General features: G+C 44.5%; 4 non-coding genes across 4 annotated transcripts; 1 reads left to right on the top strand and 3 right to left on the bottom strand.

The window, feature by feature from the left end:
* Positions 1–1,113: 1,113 nt before the first annotated feature.
* On the bottom strand, positions 1,114–1,187 carry TRNAN-GUU (transfer RNA asparagine (anticodon GUU)). Its single transcript has one exon. It is a non-coding gene; the product is annotated as a tRNA-Asn (tRNA).
* Positions 1,188–10,507: 9,320 nt separating this feature from the next.
* LOC111748545 (U1 spliceosomal RNA) lies at positions 10,508–10,671 on the bottom strand. The gene has a single exon (XR_002784238.1). It is a non-coding gene; the product is annotated as a U1 spliceosomal RNA (small nuclear RNA).
* Positions 10,672–11,762: 1,091 nt separating this feature from the next.
* LOC111748551 (U1 spliceosomal RNA) lies at positions 11,763–11,926 on the top strand. The gene has a single exon (XR_002784243.2). It is a non-coding gene; the product is annotated as a U1 spliceosomal RNA (small nuclear RNA).
* An 8,683-nt stretch (positions 11,927–20,609) lies between these two features.
* Positions 20,610–20,681, bottom strand: TRNAQ-CUG (transfer RNA glutamine (anticodon CUG)). The gene has a single exon. It is a non-coding gene; the product is annotated as a tRNA-Gln (tRNA).
* Between the last annotated feature and the right edge of the window lie 1,222 nt (positions 20,682–21,903).

Genomic DNA, 21,903 nt, shown 5'->3' with positions numbered 1-21,903 from the left:
GGGAACAGGGTTACCTCTGTCAACACTTCTACAGTCAGGTGAATGTGAGCTCAAGTATCTCCTGGAAACCACTTTTCCAGAATTCTAGGAGTCAGGAGAGCATCACAGAGCCAGCCCCTCGTCCATAAAATTCAGACTAACGTATGAAATCAACAAACAATAACATTCTCCAACCAAAAGTGATGGATTTGCACGGCTATTAAAATGCCAGATACGGTGTTTCCCAGTAAACAGCATTCTCTTAGAATGTGGGGATATTACTAGGTACGGCTTCTTTGGAGGGCAATTAGGCAGGAACTAGCAAAATTGGAAATGTACAAATAGTTTGATCAGGCAAGCCCACTTCCCAGGAATATATGTTAGAGAAATACTTGCACACATGATTCAAAATATTTGTATAAGTTCTCTGAAGAATTACGTTTGACAATAAATATTAAAACCAATCTCATGTCCATCAATTGAGAAATGTTTAAATATACAATGGTCTATCTGTACTATGAAAGGATATGCAGTTGTTTAAAAAGGCGGGTAGATAACGGCAATGGTGATGATGATGCCATTGAAAATAATTATAATAGCTGAGGTCAGTGAGCATTTATTAAGTGCTCAAATGCTTTATGTGCCTGTCATTAAAATTTAGGTTAACCCATGAGGGAAGTACTCCTATTTGCCCCTTTTTATATAAGAAGAAATAGAGACACGAAAAATTCAATAATTTGTTTAAACTTGTACCGTTGCAGAACCAAGATTTCCTCACAGAGCTTTTGGCTGCACTACAGATGAGAGTGGGGTTTTCTTAGTCTCCATTCTTGGGATTTTTCAGGTTTCTGGGATGCGCAGTTGTAAAACTGCAGCTTTGGGAAGTGAGAGAATTTGTGCAGTGGCTCTGGAATAAGTAAACTCTGAAGCCCCGGACGCGAGCTTGGTAGAAGAATAAAACTTTTGCCCAGAAATTACTTATTTTGGCCTCTTTCATGGGACTTGAATCTTCGAGCAGCAAGTTTTGGGGTCTGATTCAAAGCGAATATAGCCTCAGAGGGCTCTGAGGATAAAAGTTGCTAGCAGCCTAAAGCTGCTTTGAAGCAGTTAGAAGGAGCTCAAAGTAAAAACTGCCGTCCCTGGGTGGGCTCGAACCACCAACCTTTCGGTTAACAGCCGAACGCGCTAACCGATTGCGCCACAGAGACACAGGCATCTAGAGTTTGGAACACAGCTTGTGATGTCAGGACATACCCTTTACCCTCAGGCTGGGGATACCTTCACAGCTTTCTGGCTGTCCAATCGCGCTCTCTCCAGAGACTGGGAGCACAAGAGACACTTAGGCGGAGTGTCACACCGTTGGACACGCTTGGGCGTTGATATTCAGCCGGAGTGAGCGTGGGGACTCGACACCCGCAGCCTCGCGCAGTTGGAGGCGCACAGTCGCTGCTCACCACCGCCCACCAGGACTCCGCGTTCCCAGGCTGCGGAGATCCGCCCAGGCTCCCCGCTGGGAGCCCACAACGCCCCCCTCTACCCGCCTGAGGCCTTTCCGAGGAATGTTGACAATAAAGATTTATTGTCAGGGGCTACCGTAGGAGGCAGTGATAAGGAATTATGACGAACAGAGCGTCAGAGTAAGCTTCAGAGCTGTATATTGAATAAAGCAGATTGTTTACGAAGAGTAGGATAATGTATAACAACTGTAGCTTTAATTCCATGTAGACTTGCAAATCCGCTATAGCTTTTGTAGCCCTTTCCAGGTTACTTGCAAACTTGCATTTCGGGTTTTTTTTTTTTTTCCTGGCTCGATAATAAATTTAACTAAAAATTTATTTATAAATAGGCATATTCCTTTGGCTTTCGGTTTCTGTTTCCCACATAGCACCCAGAGAGGAAATGAAGAGCGAGCGGGGCTGAGGCTCCCTACCAAGCAGTGAGGAAGGGAAGGCGAGGAAACAGCAGGTTATCTTGGGGCCAAGGGAACTTGTGCCTAAAGAACTGGGAGAAAAGCATCCACGATGGTCGTGGAACGCTCGCAAATTCCATTACCAGGACTAAGAAGGTGGATCCGTGGAAAGTCTCGGTGGGACCTCATGGGGTAGGTTGAAAGAGACCCGTAGACTGGTCGTCCTTTCTTTCCATGGACGCCTGGACTTCCGCCTGGAGGAAAAGAGCACAGGTGGAGACTTCTCAGAGGCCAAGGGAGGGTGGAGTCGCTCCCGCAGTCAGATGCCCCCTCTGCGCAGCAGTTTCTATCCACTGCCCAGCTCCCCTCTTGTGCTCAGAAGCAGGGCGCATCAGGGGCCTGGACTCTGACTTAGTGCCGACCAGCTCTGGGACCGAGGAAATGATTCAGCTCTCTGCAAACCTCACTTTCCTCATCAGCAACGCGCCCAGGTTGACTTCGGGTTTTGCTCAGATACTTTACATTCGGACAACTGATTTTTTTTTTTTTAGAGAGAAGAGAAGCTCACGGCTTTTCGTCATCCAGCTCGTTCGGTCTACACCGCGGAAGACTTTTAATTTCAAGGTCTTGAGTGTCGCGCAAAGTCCAGTGTGTTTTCTCTGGATCGGGATATGGCTGCTTCCGGGGCCATGCGGATCCCCGGGTGGCCACGAGGGACCATGTGGTCCTTCCTCTTGGAACCCTACTCCTGGGAACTACTACACTTTCTGTTGGGCCAGTAAGAAGAATGAATTCTGGTGGTTTCAATTGCCCTGAGACGGACTGGACTTTAGATTTCGTACACTGGACAACTCCAATTCTGAGGTCCTTCTGGGTGTAAGGGTTCCGATGCTTGGGAGGTTGGTGCTTTCTCATTCTCTCTTACCATACTGTGGAAGCAACACAAGATAACCGGATTTAAAAGTAATTGACTTCTTTTTTTCATTCTAAATGTTCTATTCTACACACTAAAAGCCATTATTACAAGAAGAGTGTACAGGCTTCAGCAGGCCCCCAAAGGGGGTCCCCACAGAAGAAAGGTTAGCTCGTATGGGAGAGAAGATGTAGTGGGACCAGGCCTCTGACTCTGCTCTGTCTAGACAGCAACGGAGAAGATTATGGAGAGGGAGATTCAGAGGGAAGAGGGACAGGATTGGGAGGATGAAGAAAAATGGTGACGACGATCCCAGGACACATTTAGTCACTGGCCTCAGCAAAGACAGCTTGTCTATCTGGGCCTCTCCTCCCCACCTTTGCCTCTCATGGTGGCTTCTCATCCCCCCACCTGTCTCCTGATTCTGGGAATGCTATCATTTTCTGCTGCACCTGCTGAGCCTAGGCCCAGTCCTCTCTAACAGTACAAATTTTGGTCCCTTACAGGTCTCCTTTTGCCAGTCCTTTTTTGTGGTCCTAGGAGAGTCAGAAGCATTGAATTATCACCAGAAAACAGGATATTCAACCTAGGTATTGTGGGGCCATCATGCTGAAAGTGAATCCAGCAGTCCCAGGTCATTTTTGGTTGTACTCATTTGCAAATGCGGAAAATGATGTTCAAATTATTTTGAAATCAGTAACACATGTGATTAAACCCTCATTTGCAAAGGCACTGACAAGAATCAGTAATCCATGTGGAAAAGCCACCATTTTAAAGGTGGTCTGCTGAAGCCTGTGCACCGCTCTGTTCACCTGCAGCTATGACATAGTAACTCCTCCCAAATTAGTCTTCTTCCTTTAAATAACCATAAAAATGACAAAATGTGTGAGGCACCAGTTTAGAGACTTTGGACAAAAACAGTGCAAGACTGTGATCCCTGAGAGAGGGTTGGGAAGAATTCCTGATGGTGGTACAGCAAGCTGAAATCCCAGCAGAGCATGGTGTTCACATGAGGAGGCAGAGATCAGAGTTAGGACAGATTAGAGGACTGGAAGGGAGAAAATGGTTTAGAGGCCAGTTTTCAGAAGTCCATCTCTAGGTCTACTGCAGGTCATTTGCTGAGTGCTGGGCTGCTCATGTGCAGGAAGGTACTACCCAAGGCTTGCCAGAGGACAGATGCTACAGGATAGAGAACAGAACAGAGGTCCTAGAGGTCAGTACCAGGCAATGTTGGAATTCAAGCTTTGTTAACAACTCTTTACCACTCTGAGCACCCAGCGGAGACTCTCTCCAGAAAGGGTGTGCTTTAAGAGCAGAAGCCACACCCTAATGTAAGGTCTACTCTTGACAGTCCCTAACTGTGCTGCAAACCAAACCCTGATAAGACAGAGCTGCAGGGGAGACAACGTTTGGAAGTTGAGTTCTAACAAGTTGAGGGTTTTGGTGAACACCTTGAGTTTTCCACAGTTTTACGTTAAAGCCTAAATCCAGTCCTATACAAGTTCAAGGTAATCAGCCAGTAATCAAAATGCTTGTTGTTGTTGTTGTTGTTGTGTGCCATCAAATCAACTCCAATTCATAGTGACCCTATATGAGAGAGTAGAACTGTCCCATAAGGTTTCCTAAAACAAAAATGAATAATCTGGAGGAAGATATCAGAATCCAGAATCTCTACAGTGTATCATTCAATGTGTCCAATAAACAAAAAATACTAGACATGCAAAGAAACATGTGACCCATATTCAAAGGAAAAATAAGTCAATAGAAACCAACTCCCAACTCCAAGATGTCCCAGATGTTAGATTTAGCCGACTTCAAAGTAGCTATCACACACACACACACACACACGCACACACACACACGGAAAACATGATGTCAATGAGTGATCTGATAGACAATCTCAAAAGAGTAATGAAAACCATAAAAAGGAATGCCCAATGGGCTCATAGACAAAGTGGCCTAGCAGCTGGGATGCAAATTATACATGTGCTTAATGACGTGGGGTTCCACTTACCCACTTACCAAGGATAATCTGGCTACAGCCACTAGTGAGTGAATGCCTCAACAGCCAAAAGTAGAGAACAGCTCTGAGCCCCTGATATGACACCAGTCCCCAGCAGCGGTGCAGAGTATCAGCCAGCCATATGATGGCAGGTTAAGCACATAGGACCTGTAATGGTTAATATTATGTGTCAACTTGATCAGGTTATGATTCTCAGTGGTTTGGTAGACATTGAACTGACTGCTTTTCTGTAATGTAATGTAGTGTAATCACCTCCATGATGTAACATGATGTGATCAGCCAATGAGTTCTAAGAGGAGTTTCTTTGGGGGTGTGGCCTGCATCCAATATCTATGGACATTCTGGCAAAGTTTGCTGGCTTGCTCTGGATCCTGCACGTGACTCCTCATCCTCTGACCTCTGGTTCTTGGGGTGTGAGCCAGATGCTGCCACCTGGCCTGCAGATGTTGGGATTTGCCAACTGCCAGAACCCTGTGAACCAGAGGCCTTCTGCCTGACCTGCCTATTTTGGATCCCTAGCCCCTGCAACACTACGGGTCAGCCCCTGAAACAATGTGAGTCAGCCGCTGCAACCAAGTGAGTCAGGTGAAGCCTCCAGCCTGACACCTGACCGACCATGAATTTGGGACTTACGAGCTACCACAACTGCTCCATCCATTTCCCTGACATAAATATCTCTGTATATATACATATACATTTCACTGGTTTTGCTCCTCTAGAGAATCCAGCCTGAGACAGGGCCCTTGCAACAAGGGAGGGTCAGTGCTTTGTTCTCACTGGAATAGATACTCTTGTTAAGGATTTGTCTTCCCTACCTGCAGTGATTCTGCTAAAACAACCATCTGTGTGGACTTACAGAATGGTTTATCCCCCATTATGGTATTCCACACAGCATTGCTTCTGAACAAGAATTAATCTGACCATTGCATTGGGCTCATGGTCTTACCCTGCAGTGGCTAGCATGATGGAATGGTCCTTTTGAAGATTCAGTTTCAATGCCAGTGAATGACGACACCTTGAGGATATGGGTATTGTCCTACGGGATGTAGTACATGCCCTAAATCGGTGTCCAATATATGGTGATGTTTCTCCCAGGTTCACAGATCAACGGGTGGAAATGAGAGTGGTTCCTCTATTATCGCTACTGATAACATTAGTTAAAAAAAAAAAAAAATTAAATCTGTCATTGTGCGTTAGGTGAAATTTTACAGAGATAATTAGTTTTCCATTGGACAGTTTGTACATAAAGTGTTCCATGACATTGGTTCCATTCCCCACAACATGTCAGCACTTTCCCCTTTTCCGTCCGAGGTTCCCCATTTCCTCTACCCCTTGCTGCCTTCTCCTCTTTCTCTTTGGTCAAACGTTGCCCTTTTGAGTTCGCATAATTGATTGTTCTAAGGAGTATGTTCCTAGCGGGCGTTATTGTTTATTCTATGCGCCTGTCTATAGTTCGCCGGAAAGGTGGTCTCCGGGAAAGGCTTCAGTTCCAGCTCAGAAGGGTGTCTTAGGGCCATAGCCTCAGAGGTTCCTCTAGTCTCTGTCAAACCAGTAAGTCTGGTCTTTTTTGTGAATTTGATATTTTGTCTTCCAAATTTTCTCCTGCTCTGTCTGGGATCCTCTGTTGTGATCCCAGTCAGAGCAGTCAGTAGTGGTAGCCGGGAACCACCTAGTTCTTCTGGTCTCAGGGTGGTGTAGGCTGTGGTTCATGTGGTCCATTAGTCCTTGGACTAATTGCTCCCTTGAGTCTTTGGTTTTCCTCACTCTCCTTTGCTCCGGATGGTAAGAGACCAATAGTTTTATGTTAGATGACTGCTTGCAAGCTTTTAAGACCCTAGACGCTACTCACCGAAGTAGGATGCAGAACATTGACGTAGATGTCCCCCAGGTCTATGGTCCTTCGCCTTTGAGCCTGGGAACTTCGTCCCGCTAGGTGTTTGGTTATGTCTAAGAAGTTGCCCTGACTGTGGCCCTTGTGTGCTCTATTAATATATAAGCAGCACCTACAGTTATGTATATAGAAATATCTACCACCAAACCTGTATCTGCAGGTGGGTGTCTTCCCTTACACCCTCCCACACTTCTTGGCATAACTATCTACCTATGTATCCACTCAAAAATTAGTGTTTCTTAATACGCTCCTTGCAGGGTTGTCTATGTAATTACCGTTGTTGCCCTTTGTTCTTGTGTTCCTCTCAGTGTCCTCCCATGCCTTGGTCATATTTTGCTGACTTCCCCCGTATTGTGTATTGCTTTTCCCTTCACCAATATTAACACGTGTCTTCTATCTATTTGGTACCTTTCCCTCCCTCCCCCTCCCATCCCCGGTAACCATCAAAGATTTTTTTTTTCCCCTGTTTGTAAATGTTTTCTTGTTTCTTTATAATAGTGGCCTCATGCAGTATTTGTCCTCTTGTGATGGACTTGTTTCATTCAGCATAATGTCCTCCAGATTCATCCACGTTGTGAGATGTTTCACAGATTCGTAGTTATTCTATGTCATTGCATAGTATTCCATTGTGTGTATGTACCACAGTTTGCTAATGCATTCATCTGTTGGTGGCTACTTAGGTTGTTTCCAGCTTTTTGCTCTTGTGAATAATGCTGCGATGAACGTGGGTGTGCATATGTCTATTCGTGTCATGGCTCTTAATTCTTTAGGGTATAGACCTAGGAGCGGGATTTCTGGGTCATGTGGTATTTCTCTTTGTAGCTTTTTAAGGAAGCACCATACCATTTTCCACAGTGGTTGGTACCATTTTACATTCCCACCAGCAGTGTATAAGGGTTCCAATCTCCCCACAGCTTTGCCAGCATTCATTGTTTTTCAGATCAGTGCCATTCTTGCCAGGGTGAGATGGTATCTCATTGTGGTTTTGATTTGCAGCTCTCTGATGGCTGATGGTCTCGAGCATCTCTTCATGTGTTTGTTAGTTGCCTGAATGTCTTCGTTGGTGAAGTGTCTGTTCACATCCTTTGTCCATTTTTTAGTTGGATTGTTCGTCTTTTTGTTGTTGAGATGTCAAGGTTTTCCATAAATTTTAGAGATTAGATACTTGTCAGATACGCCATAGCCAAGAAATTTTCCCTGGTCTCTAGGTTCTCTTTTTACTCTTTTGATGAAGACTTTCGATAGGCATAAGTGTTTAATTTTTAGGAGGTCCCCTTTACCTAGTTCATCTGCTGCTGCTTGCACAGTTTTAGTTATGCTTGGTATTCTATTTATGCCATATGTTAGACCCCCTGCATTAGTAAAAATGTTACTTCCCTCCCCTGCAACTCGGGCCTCTACTGATTCAGAAGCCTTAGCTCCCAAGAGAGGAATGCTTCCACCAGGAGATAGAATAATGGCCGCGTTAAAGTAGACATTGAGACTGCCACCTGGCCACTTTGGGCACCTCATGACGGATTCAAAGGGGAAAAAGAGGGTTACTTTACTGACTGAGATGACTGATCCCCACCATTAAGGGGAAACTGAGCTGGCACTACACAATGAAGGTGAGGGGGAGTGTGCATGGAATGCAGGCGATCCCCTGAGGCGTCTTAGCTATCTAGTGCTGCTGTAACAGAAACGCCACGAGTGTGCGGCTTTAACTAACAGAAATTTATTTTCTTGTGGTTTAGGAGGCTAGATGTTCGAATTCAGGGTGCCAGCTCTAGGGGAAGGCTTTCTCTCTCTGTCGGCTCTGGAAGAAGGTCCTTGTCTCTTCTGGGCTTCTGCTCCTGGGCGATCTTCATGTCCCTTGGCATCTCTCTTCCCCCATCTCTGCTTCTCTCGCTTTCTTGTTTAGTCTCTTTTATATCTCAAAAGAGATTAGATTAATTAAAAACACACCCTACACTAATCCTGCCTCATTAACATAACAAAGAAAACCCATCCCCAAATGGGATTATAACCACAGGCATAGAGGTTAGGATTTACAACACACATTTTGGGGAGACTCAATCCAATCCATAACAGGCTCCTTAGTAATCATTGTGCCATGTGATTCAGCTCAGTGGAAACCTAGAACAACCCAATGCAGCCAGGACTGAAAATGGCCCAGACCCTTTAGGAAAGAAGGTTTTGCGTCGCCTCACCAGGCAAGAAACCAGCGACAGACAAGCTGTGGTGGTTGCTGATGGCAAAGGGAATAGGAAATGGGTATTGAAGGAGGTAGTTACATATGCCAGCTATGACCATGCGAGAGTTGCAGAAATGAGGTCTGTAACAGTTATTTCTTCCTTATTTTGATATGAATACATTTGTGTATATATTAACCAATATTTCTCTTTTCTCCCCCTACCAGCTAACATAATATTTGTCGTAGTAGTTAACTTTTTATCTCAGTTTTAAGTTACAGGGTGGCAAAGGGGGAATGTGACTCTCGGCTAGAGAAGGAAAGCACATCACTTAAAGATAAATAACGAAATTTGTATTCTTTCTGGGGGAAAGGGCTAGCATGTTTTCATGGGACCAGAAAAGCATGATTTCGGTATTGTCTTTTTTTTTTTGAAAGCTGAAATCCGTTTCGGTTGATTCTGACTCACAGCGACCCCACAGGGCAGAGTAGAACTGCCCGCTAGGGTTTCCAAGGAGTGGCTGGTGGATTCAAACTGTCGACCTTTTGGTTAGCAGGGCTCCCCTTCGAAAGTCAAGTATGGTTAAAAGAAAGAGGAGTAGGAAGAAGATATAGAGGAGGAGGGGGGAGGAGAAGTTGTGCATTGGATGCCAAGTGAACAAGAGGTGGGCTGTTGTGGATTTGTAGTGTGTCAGTTTAGCTCAGCTGGAAACACATCTCCCAGGATTCCCATTCCTGCATAGCTTTGGGCCAAAGGAGACATTTTCCACGATTTGGGAGGCGGAATTGAAGCGGCCACCGTATTCTTTTGTGTCACATGTGGTCCTTTATCCTGGCTCACCTTGTGGGCGTCGGGCTTGCATGCAACTACAAGCTGGCGGATCCCCTTCTCTTTAATGACACTCCCATCATTAAGGTTGGGAGTTCGGGGGAGGTGAGAGACTGAGGCATGAGGCAGATTCCAGTCCTCCCTTCCTTATGGGTTTCATTCATAGTTAGTTCTTGCAAGCTGCCAATTCGATGCTTCTGAGACATTCTTTTTTAAGAAATTAAATTTGGAAAATATCGAGTTAGTGTCTGAATAGAGCCTCTAACAAAATACAGGAGACAAAACCATGGTCAATCAAGGAAACCTTCGAAGTCTGCAATAAAACAAACACTCAACCAGTTTTAAGAAGCTTCCGCTTCGCTCTATGAGGTGAGCGCACAAACCGCATCGCCTCTTAGCGCAAGAGTCACGCAAAAGTTCCTCTGAAACCTGTGGCATGAGAGGCGGATTTGTCAGGCTGTGTAGACAACTTTTCACTGACAGCCGTATGATCATCCGTCGCTCTCCGACCGTCCCGGAAACAAGCCGAGCATTCGCTAAAAATGGGGTCAGTACGAAGCTCTGAGTCAAAGAGCAAATGAGGCCAGCTCCTGAAAAAGTTGCGCACGCGTGCTCATTAAAGCTCTCCGCCAGCCTGAAAAAGAAAAAACACCGTGGTCTTTTTTCTTCCGAAAACCAACCCACGAACTCGAAACAGCAGTCTCGTCCGCTGCCTTTCTCCTACGTCGACCCGTAAAAGAGCCAATCTAGTTTACCAACGAAAACAAATATCTTTTTTTTGCACAACAAATATCAGGGGAAAGCGCGAACGCAGTCCCCCACTACCACAAATTATGCAGTCGAGTTTCCCACATTTGGGGAAATCGCAGGGGTCAGCACATCCGGAGTGCAATGGATAAGCCTCGCCCTGGGAAAACCACCTTCGTGATCATGGTATCTCCCCTGCCAGGTAAGTATGAGTTGCTTACCCTCCGCCCCGCCGCAGCCTCACACTCCTCACACTTTACAGAGACGGTCATTCCGCTATTCTCACTTCCGAGCCCTCACAGCCCCCCTACGCTCCTATTGCACACAATTCCAAGCCACGGCCCGGACTCGCTCCCACAGCACGGACGATCATAACGTGTTTAAGCAGCAGACACCGATCCAGCAGCCACTGCGCTGCCATATCTACATAAGACACCGCGCCCGTCAGTGACATCACCGACCATGCTTGAGAGTTTAAGATCGCCAGTCGTCTCTGCTACAAACTCCTACTGGATTCATGAAATTAGATTGGAAACTGTCCAGTAGTGGTAAAACCAGTAAGGGGTGCGGGCTTGTAGCCCACTGGGCGGTCCCTCTATTTTCGGAAGTATTGTTTCTTCCTTTCTGAGGATGGCTCCAAATTTCAATTGAAGTGGCATATCACAAAGAAGACTGGAATTTGAAAAGGGCCGGTATCCTTGGTAAACATTTAGAAGCAAGTAAAACATTTGTTCTATTCTACGCATTGGGAACCATTATTCCGAGAAGGAAACACCGACCTCAGCTGATCGCCAAAGGGGTGTGGGAAGGAGAGGTGAAGAACCCGCGCAGTGGGGCCAGGCCGCGGGCTGGGCTCGCCGCCTAAACGGTGGGTGGGGGAGGTGGTAGCTGCGGAGGGGGAAGGGAGACGTCACTTCTTCGTCCGCCTGCCGGCCCGCTCATTGGCCGGCTGGGAGGAATGGTAGGAGGAAAACGCCGACAGGGGGGCGGGGCGTGGGTTCGAGGGCAGAGCGGGGAGGGGGCGGTGCGTGGGTAGGCGGGAAGAGAGCGGTCGGTGATGTCACTGACGGGCGCGGTGTCTTATGTAGATATGGCAGCGCAGTGGCTGCTAGATCGGTGTCTGCTGCTTAAACACGTTATGATCGTCCGTGCTGTGGGAGCGAGTCCGGGCCGTGGCTTGGAATTGTGTGCAATAGGAGCGTAGGGGGGCTGTGAGGGCTCGGAAGTGAGAATAGCGGAATGACCGTCTCTGTAAAGTGTGAGGAGTGTGAGGCTGCGGCGGGGCGGAGGGTAAGCAACTCATACTTACCTGGCAGGGGAGATACCATGATCACGAAGGTGGTTTTCCCAGGGCGAGGCTTATCCATTGCACTCCGGATGTGCTGACCCCTGCGATTTCCCCAAATGTGGGAAACTCGACTGCATAATTTGTGGTAGTGGGGGACTGCGTTCGCGCTTTCCCCTGATCTTTGTTGTTTTTAAAAGATAGATTTATCTAACCCAGTTATAACGGCGCTAGTTTAGTCTGTTTCCTGCACTTGCACGTTCAAGAGAAAAAGATTCGTGGAGGTCCGTGGCTTTGTTCCTTTTCTAGCTTTTGATTGCTTTTCTGAAGGTGGTCAGATCGCTGTTCCTGCTTTTTCCACGAGAAATGCGAATCAGCGCATATGAAGAATCTCTTGCGACAACAGAAACGCTTTGCCCCTTAATAAGAGAACCCGTTCAAGCGGCAGCTGAGCTTTTGTCCTGGGTCATTTGTGCCAATTGCTCGAAATTTTTTAGGAAGACCTATTATAATAAAAATACACCCAAGTTTCTGGCTTTGCAAAGCACATGTTTATTTTCTCAGTGTCCTGGGGGGTAGAAGTCCCATTTAGGGCCTCAGCGGGGCTATCCTCCCCTGGGCTCCTGGGGGAACAGCGGTCCTTGTCGGTAGCCCCCGGGGGTTTGGCTTCTTGGCCTTCCTTGGTCTGTGAGAGATCTTCCTCACATAGTGTCTTCCTTCTGTGCCTGACCCTCTCTGCGACTCTCCTCTTTTATGAAACAGCACTCAGAAAGGATTAGGAGTAGGACCCACCCTTCTCTGGTATTATTTAACTGATACTCTCTTAAAAGAGTGGGAGAAAGAAGTGGCAGTCAGCTTCCGGTAAAGATTTACAGCCTTGGAAACCCTATGGAGCAGTTCTGCTCTGTCCTATAGGGTCTCTATGAGTCAGAATTGACTCCAACCACAGTGGGTTTATCTTCAAAGATCTTATTACCCCAAAGAAGGTCATATTCACAGGTAGCCGGGGTTAGGACTCCAACATATCTCTTTGGGGGACACAATTCAATCCCTAACACTAGAGGGAGACAATTCCGTGGCTGATGTTCTTAATGTCAGTAAAAAATCCTGTCTGTTTTCACAGCATGAAGATCCTGAAACAAATTCTGGTCGACAAGAAAGCATTTCTTCCCCGGGCTGTTAGTGCGCCCATTAGTTTTAGACGCGCCTTATGCAGGCGAACGGTCTGCCATGGTGTTCTGGCCACCTTGTACATGTCCACATAGGCCATGCAGGTCAGAACCCAAGTCTTGGTGGAAAACCCTGCCCTCCACCCAGGAACATAATAAGATGGACAGCTTAGTGAGGAGCTTGACCCTTTTCTCATCTGCCTCTCTTTCCTGTGGGAGGCTGCCCCTAGACAGTTTTCCTGTCCACCTCCCTGCTTCACCTAGCCCTCCTTAGGGCACAGCCACAGGACATAAAACTGCTCCGCTGCAGTGAGGCATTGACTCCTCAGCAACAGAGCTTCCAACTACTTATGTTGCCATCCTCTGGCCACCTTTTTTGGGTGTCGACTTAGGAGAGGGCCATGAGGAGCTGGCACCTTTGACAACTTTTCCTTTCACTGTCCATGTAAGTTATAAACTGAGTCTAAAAAAGGATTTTTTTAAACCGTCTGAATCTGTCATGCCTTGACTTTGCTTTGTCTTGTGCTTCACACGTTGTACTCACTTTGAGTCTTGCCAAACCCCCATGCATTGTCGGTTCACCTTAAGTCTGTGCTCATGGGGTTATCAAGAATGCTGTATATAAATGAGCCAGTGAGGAACTGCAGTGGACATATGTATTGTGCACATTTCTTCTGCTCTTGTGCACTCTTTCTTGTCCCATTGAATTTCACTTACAAAGCACAAGTTCAAAGACAAAATTATGAACAATTCCAAGATAATGACAGCAGAACATTAAACCAAGCATGAGGATCCTTCTGAGTGTGGGGCCCTCAGTGCCTGCACAGGCCACGTGCCCATGAGGCTGGCCCTGCGTGGAGGTCCACGGCCAGGTGTCACTAAGAATTCAAACACCTTTCTCTATCCAGAGAAGAACCAGAACCTACAGGAGATGGCAGGTGGAGAGTATCCTTGCATATAGCTCTTTCTTTCACAGTTCTTCATTAACTACTAATTGCAATCTCTGACTTTATCCAATATCTCAATCCAGACTTTGTCAATGACTTTGGGGCCTTTTTTTTTTTTTTTTTTAAATTTACCCAGAACCCACAGTAGCAGGAACAGATTCTTCCTCATAAGATTTCTAGCCTCAAGAAGATTCAGCTCCTGTTGACTTGAATTCCAGACCCTCAAGTCACATGAAGACACCCAGAGATTGGTGATCAGTTGCTGGACAGTCAAAGCATTTTGTTTGCTTGTCAGACTTTATTCCATTATAATAAATTCTTGCAATTTATGTCCATTTCTTGATTGCTTAGCTAGGTTCTTTTTTACAGAGAAATTGCTACTGCTATTGCTGTGGAGTTGCAGCCTAGAGTCAGGCAAAAAAAAAATGAAGAAGAAAAGAAGGTGGATTTCAACTAGTCTGTGAAGACGTCAGTTGAACTCAATGGATGTTCAAAGAAATTAGCTACAATTGTTTTATGCTTGAGAATTTCATGTACCAAAATCAGGTTAAAAATGTAAGAAAGAAGGTGTAAGGTAGAAAAAATGCCCAAGATTTGGAGATTGGAACACCGGTCTTAGTAAAGGGACAAAGACTTGGAATTCCTTATTGACCTAAGTGTATAAGAATGGGCTTTCTGGTAGAATCACTCTGGAAATACATAGCCCTTAGATTCTGGGTCTCAGTCTCAAATTTCCCACCAGTAGGCTCCTGTGCTGTGGCCTTGTCCTGAGCAAATTCATCTGCCTCCTAGCTACATTTTCGCAGACTCTGGGAGACCAAGAACCTCTCCATCTGCATCAGCCTTGCCACATGTCTTGGGGAAGTCATGGACCTCAATTCTGAACCAGTTTCTCTGTCTGTAAATGAGAGGGTGCCTGGAATAGTTTCTAGAGCTGCCCCAGGCTAATTGTTTTCAGAAGAATTATGATTCATCATGTTTCCCTGGCCTGAGAGACTGTATTAGGAGATTCCATCACAGCAAACAACTTTGTACCCCCAGGTGGGGCTCATTTTACTTTTCAATAGCCAGTTTCCCTGTATGTGGTAAGGGTAGCACTGGTCATGCTTGAGATAATTTTAGGTGGTACAAGGATGAATATTTTAATATGAGTAAGTATGTATTTTATTCCATATTCATACCCACCATACATAACAAGCACATCAAGCCCACTTTGATGCCTCCGTATAAAGATGAGACAGAGTGTTGGTACCACAAACCAGGCAGCAGTGCTTCATCAAATGCCTTTTAAAAATCTAAACTTTCCTCAGACTTCTTTCCTTGAGTGACAGCTGCCCTGCTTTATGTCTTGCTCCCAAGTCCTACCCCCATTGCCGCCAACTCTCTCCAGATGCCACCGCAACACACCTATGGCGACATGAGATCCTTTAAGTGACCTTTTGCCTTGATTCTTTGGTAAAACTGCTTGAGAGATTTTTTTCCCCTAAGCCCTGAGGAGTTACCTTTGCCCCAGTTTTCTGCCCCAAAGGGTTTGTTACTTTCGTCCAGGTTGACTGATATTTCCTGGGTAAGCTGTAAACAACTTGAGGTTTGATACTTTTTGTCTGGCCCTGAGCTGCAGCCTGCCCTGTAATTAGCATGCCCCTTGCAGGGATTGGTCAATACACTATGCAAATGCAGTGACTATAACCTATGCAAATAAAGTGTCTATAGCCTACTATACAAATGAAGTATCTGTGGCCTGCTGAGAGGGAAAACCATAGTTTTCAAACCTGTGGTATTTCTCCAGGTCTATCTTTCCAGGCTCCTCAGGGTGGATTCCAAACATCAACCTTTGGGCTAGTTGTTGAGCATTTAACCGTTTTCACCACCCAGGGACTCCGGGAATTGTAAATAAATAGAACATTATTTTTCACTGTGAGAAATAACTTTAATTTTTTCCTTATCTAAAAATGCTGAATATTAAACTGTATTTTAGAAGAAAACCCTAGGTCCTGTGTTGGCAGGTGTGGGCGTTCTCCTAACACCTCCCAGGGTGTGTACTCACCTCGCTTCCACTTCTGAGCCAGTGTCCTGGTAAATTTAAATTACTGGCAACCATTTTACACTAGTCAAACAGAGAAAATGAGGGAAAGGCCATGGCGCTCCCTCGTGGCTACCTCGGGGACAGCATAGAGGTCTACAGGGCCCCAGGTAATGCTAGGGTGGGCAAGGGCTTGCAGGGCAGGACGGGGAACACAAGGGCAGGCAAAGAAAACCAACTAAAACGCACCAGTTGCCAAGTGAGTATTCAGGACATGGAAACTAGAAGTACATCCTACGGACTGATAGAACTCGATGAAGAAGAGCTGGGAACTTTCTCCCCAGCATCTGGAGATTTTGTCGCCCAAACACAAAATATCTGAATTAAGATCAAAGTCCATTTTCAGTGCCTTACAATGACAAGGCAAACGCTGGTGGCATAGTGGTTAAGTGCTATTGCTGCTAACCAAAAAGTGGGCAGTTCGAACCCCACCAGGTGCTCCTTGGAAACTCTATGGGGTCACTATGAGTTGAAATCGACTTGATGGCAACGGGTTTGGTTTTTTTTGGTTTACCAGTCAGAAAACATGGGTTTGCAGAGAGTTTAAGGGCTTTTCTCAGTCAGAGCTTAAGGGCCAAGTTATGCTCTGACTTCATGAGGGAGGAATTTCTGACCAAAAGGAGTCAACCGACACAGCATCTAGGAACTCCTTGGATACTGGATACCAGGAAAATCAGATACACCAAGGTTATTACAAGGACCTTTGGTCTGGTCTGTGGCTAGAGGCACTACCTCTGGGAAGACCTCCCTTCCAGTTCTGGCACCGCTACTTGCCTTCTGTTTGACCTTGGGCCAGCTCCTTCAGTGTTTCAAGTCTTATATGAAAATAATATTAAATGTCTTATAGAGTTATTGTATAGATTAACAGGATGATACAATACCCATAGCATAGTGTATGGCGCATGTTAGGTATAGGAGATAGGAAACAACATCCAAGATAAAGTTTTTGCCTGAATTGTGAAATACGACAAAAGAAAACTGTATAGACTTCTGCTTCAGGCCATGATGGAGTAACAGAGACAATACTTACTCTTCCACCTTAAAAACCAGAAGACAAGACAAAGTATATGTGAAACGGCTCTTTTCAGACGTTGAACCACAGGAAGTTAGAACAGAGCTCAGACTGAGCCAGTAACACCAGCCTGAATGGAAAAAGCATCTAACACATGTGGCATGAAGGGCAGTCTTCAGTAAGGTAATACCTCCATACTGTGTCTAAATTGGCCTTAGACTAAAGGATTTTCTGAACCCACCCAACAAAACTTAAAAGCCAACCTAAAAAGAATCAAACTCTCTGGGAACATGTAGCTCAAGTGGCATAACATAGTTTATAAAGAAAATGTTCTACATTCTACTTTGGTAAGTAGTGTCTGGGGTCTTAAAAGCTTTGAGAGGCCATCTAAGATACTACACTGGTCTCACCCCATCTGGAGCAAGGGAGAAAGAAGAAAACCAGAGATACAAGGGAAAGATTAGTCCAAAGCACTAATGGACCACAAGTACCATAGCCTCCACCAGACTGAGTCTAACACAACTAGATGGTGCCCGGCTACCATCACGGACTGCCCTGACAGGGATCACAGTAAAGGGTCTCAGAGAGAGTTGGAGAAAAATGTAGAACAAAATTCTAACTTACAAAAAAAAAAAAAAAAAGCCAGACTTACTAGTCTGACAGAGACTAGAGAAACCCTAAAAGTATGTCCCCCCAATACCCTTATAGCTCAGTAATGAAGTCACTACTGAGGTTCACCCTTCAGCCAAAGATTAGACAGGCTCATAAAACAAAATGAGACTAAATGGGCAAGGACAAGAAAGCAGGAGGAGACAGGAAAGCTGGTAATGGGGAATACAAGGTCAAGAAGGGGAGAGTACTGATATGTCATGGGGTTGGCAAACAATGACACAAAACTATATGCGTATTAATTGTTTAATGAGAAACTTGTTTGCTCTGTAAGTCTTCATCTAAAGTACAATAAAAAAATTAATAGGGGGAAAAAGTTAGAACACATAGAAATGCTTGAAAAAAAAAATATGGAAACTTTCCTTAACAAGTAGTGAGCTCCTTATGATAGAAGTTCAAGTGCTCCAAAAGAGAGCATTGACTATCCACTGGGAAAATTTTAGAACAGGATTCTAATATTGTATAGAAGACTAGACAAAAAAAAAAAAAAAAAAAAGACTAAAGGGCCTCTAAAGTTCCATAAGTCTATAATATACTTGACATTCCCCATGACTTTCTACTCCATAACATTTTTGGTTCCTTCAAATGTTCTCCATATGCTATAGCTTTCAGATATTTTTAATATCTTAGTTGACCTGCTATGAAAGCATGATGATGTAATGAATTTTCTGAAAATTTTCTGTCCAAAATTAAAACTTTTAATTGGCAAAAATCATGCCAATATGGGATCTTTAGGAAATGCCCTCCATTTAATCACATTGATCTTTTTATTAAAAACTCATATGAAATGAATTGTTGCTGAAGAGCCTCAAAAAAGACCAATTTCAACTAAAGTGACAAGAATTCATCCTTAGGACCAGACTATGACTAACAATAACAACAACAAAAGAATCAAACTGTTTCTAAATAATTTAACTGCATCCCAGATCAAAGTAAAAATTTAAAGGGCTATATATATATATATATATATATATATATATATATATATATATAAAGGAAACCCTGATGGCCTATTGGTTAAGAGTTATGGCTGCTAACCAAAAGGTCAGCAGTTCAAATTCAGCAGGTGCTCCGTGGAAACTCTATGGGGCAGTTCTACTCTGTCCTATAGGGCTCTATAAGTCAGAATTGTTTCAATGGCAACGGGTGTGGTTTATATGCATATATGTATATACATATATATATTTATATCTAGTGCTTAACATAAATGCATAATGTCTAGCATCCAATAAAAATTATTAAGTATGCAAAGAAGCAGGAAAATATGATCCATAACCATGAGAAAAATCAATCAATAGAAACAGACATAGAAATGCCAAAGATGATAGAATCAGTAGGCAAGTTATTTAAACAGTTGTATAACATACACATAGGGTCGGTATGAGACGGACTCGACTCGATGGCAACGGGTTTTTTTTTTTTTTTAATAAACATACTCTGTATGTTCAGGAAGATGGAGGAAAGCACGAGCTTGATGCAGAGAGAAATGAAAGATATTCAAAAAAAGACTCAAATAGAACTTCTAGAGATGAAAAATTCACTGGATGACTTTAACAGCAAATTAGATGCTGTAGTAGACATAGCAATAAAAATTATCCAACATGAAACACAGAGAGAAAAAAGAACTAAAAATGAAAAGAACGAAACATCACTGACCTGTGAGAAAACATCAAGTGGCCTAACATCCATGTAACTGGAGTCCCAGAAACTGAGCAGCTAGAGTGGCAGAAAAAACATTTGAATAGATGACAACAGTTCCAAGGGGAAGGTTCAGGCACTTCCCTTGTGGCCTCAGTGGAGACAGTGCATACAGATCTATCTGTGCAACCTGGGGAGCTGCTGGATACCGAAGAGGGTTCCAAAGAGGTCCATCGCGGGCGGATCCAAAAGAAATCTAGGCAATATATAGGACCTTAAAAGGAGAAGTTGTATGGCCTGTGGACTGAGCTAGCCTGAAGAGTAAGAGCTTCTTTTTCCCTAGTGTGGAAGATGGTGGAAAATATCTGAGCCAACACTGAAGGAAATCTTTGGCGCGCTGCTGATGAGGAAGCTGAGGTTTGGTCTCAGGACTGTTTAGCACTAAATTCTGTCCAGTCCTCTCAGCTGTTGGTGCTTCAGGGCACGAGCTGTGGAATTAGTCATATCTGAGAAGATCTGGGAATTTATTACCTCATTTGTTCAGTTCATTAAAAGGGAAATAACGATTTGATTTTGCTTCAAAATTGCCCCAATAACATTTTTATAATTGTACAGTGGGAATACATTTCTACACACGACACAAAACTGAGAATCTTTAAAAAGAGTGATGCATACGACTACATCAAAATTTCAATTCAAATACAAATGATGAACTTTAAAAACATTCTACATAACGAAGAAATTATTTTTATTTAGTATATATTTTTATATGCCGAAAAGTTTGTTATGAAAAGCAGTAGTCCCCTGGTCCCTTTCTACATTTCCTGTTCTCCAGAAATAACCACTTTCAACCCATGTAACCAACTATCTAGCTATTTCTCTCTTTAATAAATATTGTTACGCCTTGATTTTCCACTCCAGGCCCTGCAGACAGGCTGCAAGGCGAAAAACTGTGTGCGTCTGGGTGAGTGGGTGCACCACCTGCTAATGAACACTAAGGGAGCCCACAAGGCACTTTGGTAGATCAGAGGATGAAAGAGACACAAGCCTAGGCTCTAGTGTGACACAAAGACTTCAGATTTGCCAGCCTTTTGACACATCAGTTAGTGCGTTAAATTACTAACTCAGTAATCAAAGGCTTCCTTTCGAGTCTTTAAAATAGAATACACTTGCAAAAGGAGGATGAGAACTACTGCACAACTCCAAGAATGTATTCAATGTCATAGTATTACAGATGTACAAATTGCTGAATTGGTGTATGTTCTTCTGTATGTATTCTCAGCAACAAATTAAAAAAAAAAAAATACACTAACCTAAGGAGCTTTTTTACTTGAGTTAAACATCTAGGTCCCACCGAGATTTGAACTCGGATCGCTGGATTCAGAGTCCAGAGTGCTCACCGTTACACCATGGAACCACCTGGAGAGCTCCCCACTGTATCTGAATACCACACCTGAAATCCCCCGCCTTCTAGTTAATTCCGACTCAGAGCTACCCTATATGAGCATCTCAATGACAAACAACAAAACTTCGTTGCCCTGGAGTCGATTCCGACTGACAGCGACCCTATAGGACAGAGTAGAACTGCCCAATACAGTTTCCAAAGACTACTTGGTAGATTCCAACTGCCAACCTTTTGGTTAGCATCGGTATCTCCTAATCAATCCACCAGGGTTTCCATCTCATTAAAAAAAAAAACAAAAACAAAAACCAAACCTGTTGCCGTCGAGTTGATTCCGACTCATAGCGACCCTCTAGGACAGAGTAGAACTGCCCCACAGAGTTTCCAGTGAGCGCCCGATGAATTTGAACGGCCGACCTTTTGGTTAGCAGCGGTAGCACTTAGCCACTACTCCACCAGGGTTTCCGTCCATCTCAATAAACTCAAAAAACCAAACTTACTGCTGTTGAGTCGATCCCGACTCACAGCGACTCTATAGGGCACAGTAGCACTGCCCCGTAGTTTCCAAGGAGCGCCTGGTGGATTCGAACTGCTAACTTTTTAATTAGCAACCGTAGCTCTCAACCACCACTCCACCAGGGTTTCCGCATCAATAAAAAACCCACTGCCGTCGAGTCGATCCCGACTGACAGCGACTCTACAGGACAGAGTAGAACTGCCCCATGGAGTTTCCAATGAGCACCTGGTGGATTCGAACTGCTGACCTCTTAATTAGCAGCCGAAGCACTTAACTACTACGCCACCAGGGTTTCCTCCGTACCAATCCTCCGTATCAATAGAAAAATGCATGTAAATACTGATTTAGTATCCATAGTTTCCACCGACTAATCTCAAAACAGTCCTCTATCACCCGTGTGAATGGGCTCATCTGTCTGGCTTTCTCTCTGCCCCTTTCCTTTTATTGACTTCTATCATTTCATCCGCATCTCAGGAAATGAGGTAAAGCCCACTTTGGGTCTAGGGCAATGGCACGGCTCTCTGAGCCTCCTTCCTAAACCACATACTCGGCCTCATTTACGAGAGTTTCCTGTCCCAAGGTGAAATTTCTGCAAACAATGATGTTATTTTCCTTGTCTTTGCCTTCACTCATTTCTCATTGCCCAGAAAGGGCAGATGATTGTCAGGGGAGGACTCGGGACTTCCTGGGTCCCTTGGCCAAACAGCACCTACTACAGGC

The sequence above is a fragment of the Loxodonta africana genome, chromosome 3 (assembly GCF_030014295.1).
Source record: "Loxodonta africana isolate mLoxAfr1 chromosome 3, mLoxAfr1.hap2, whole genome shotgun sequence".
Classification (NCBI taxonomy): domain Eukaryota; kingdom Metazoa; phylum Chordata; class Mammalia; order Proboscidea; family Elephantidae; genus Loxodonta; species Loxodonta africana.
The sequence above is the reverse complement of the archived record's forward strand: the minus strand, read 5'-3'. Positions and strand labels throughout refer to the sequence as shown.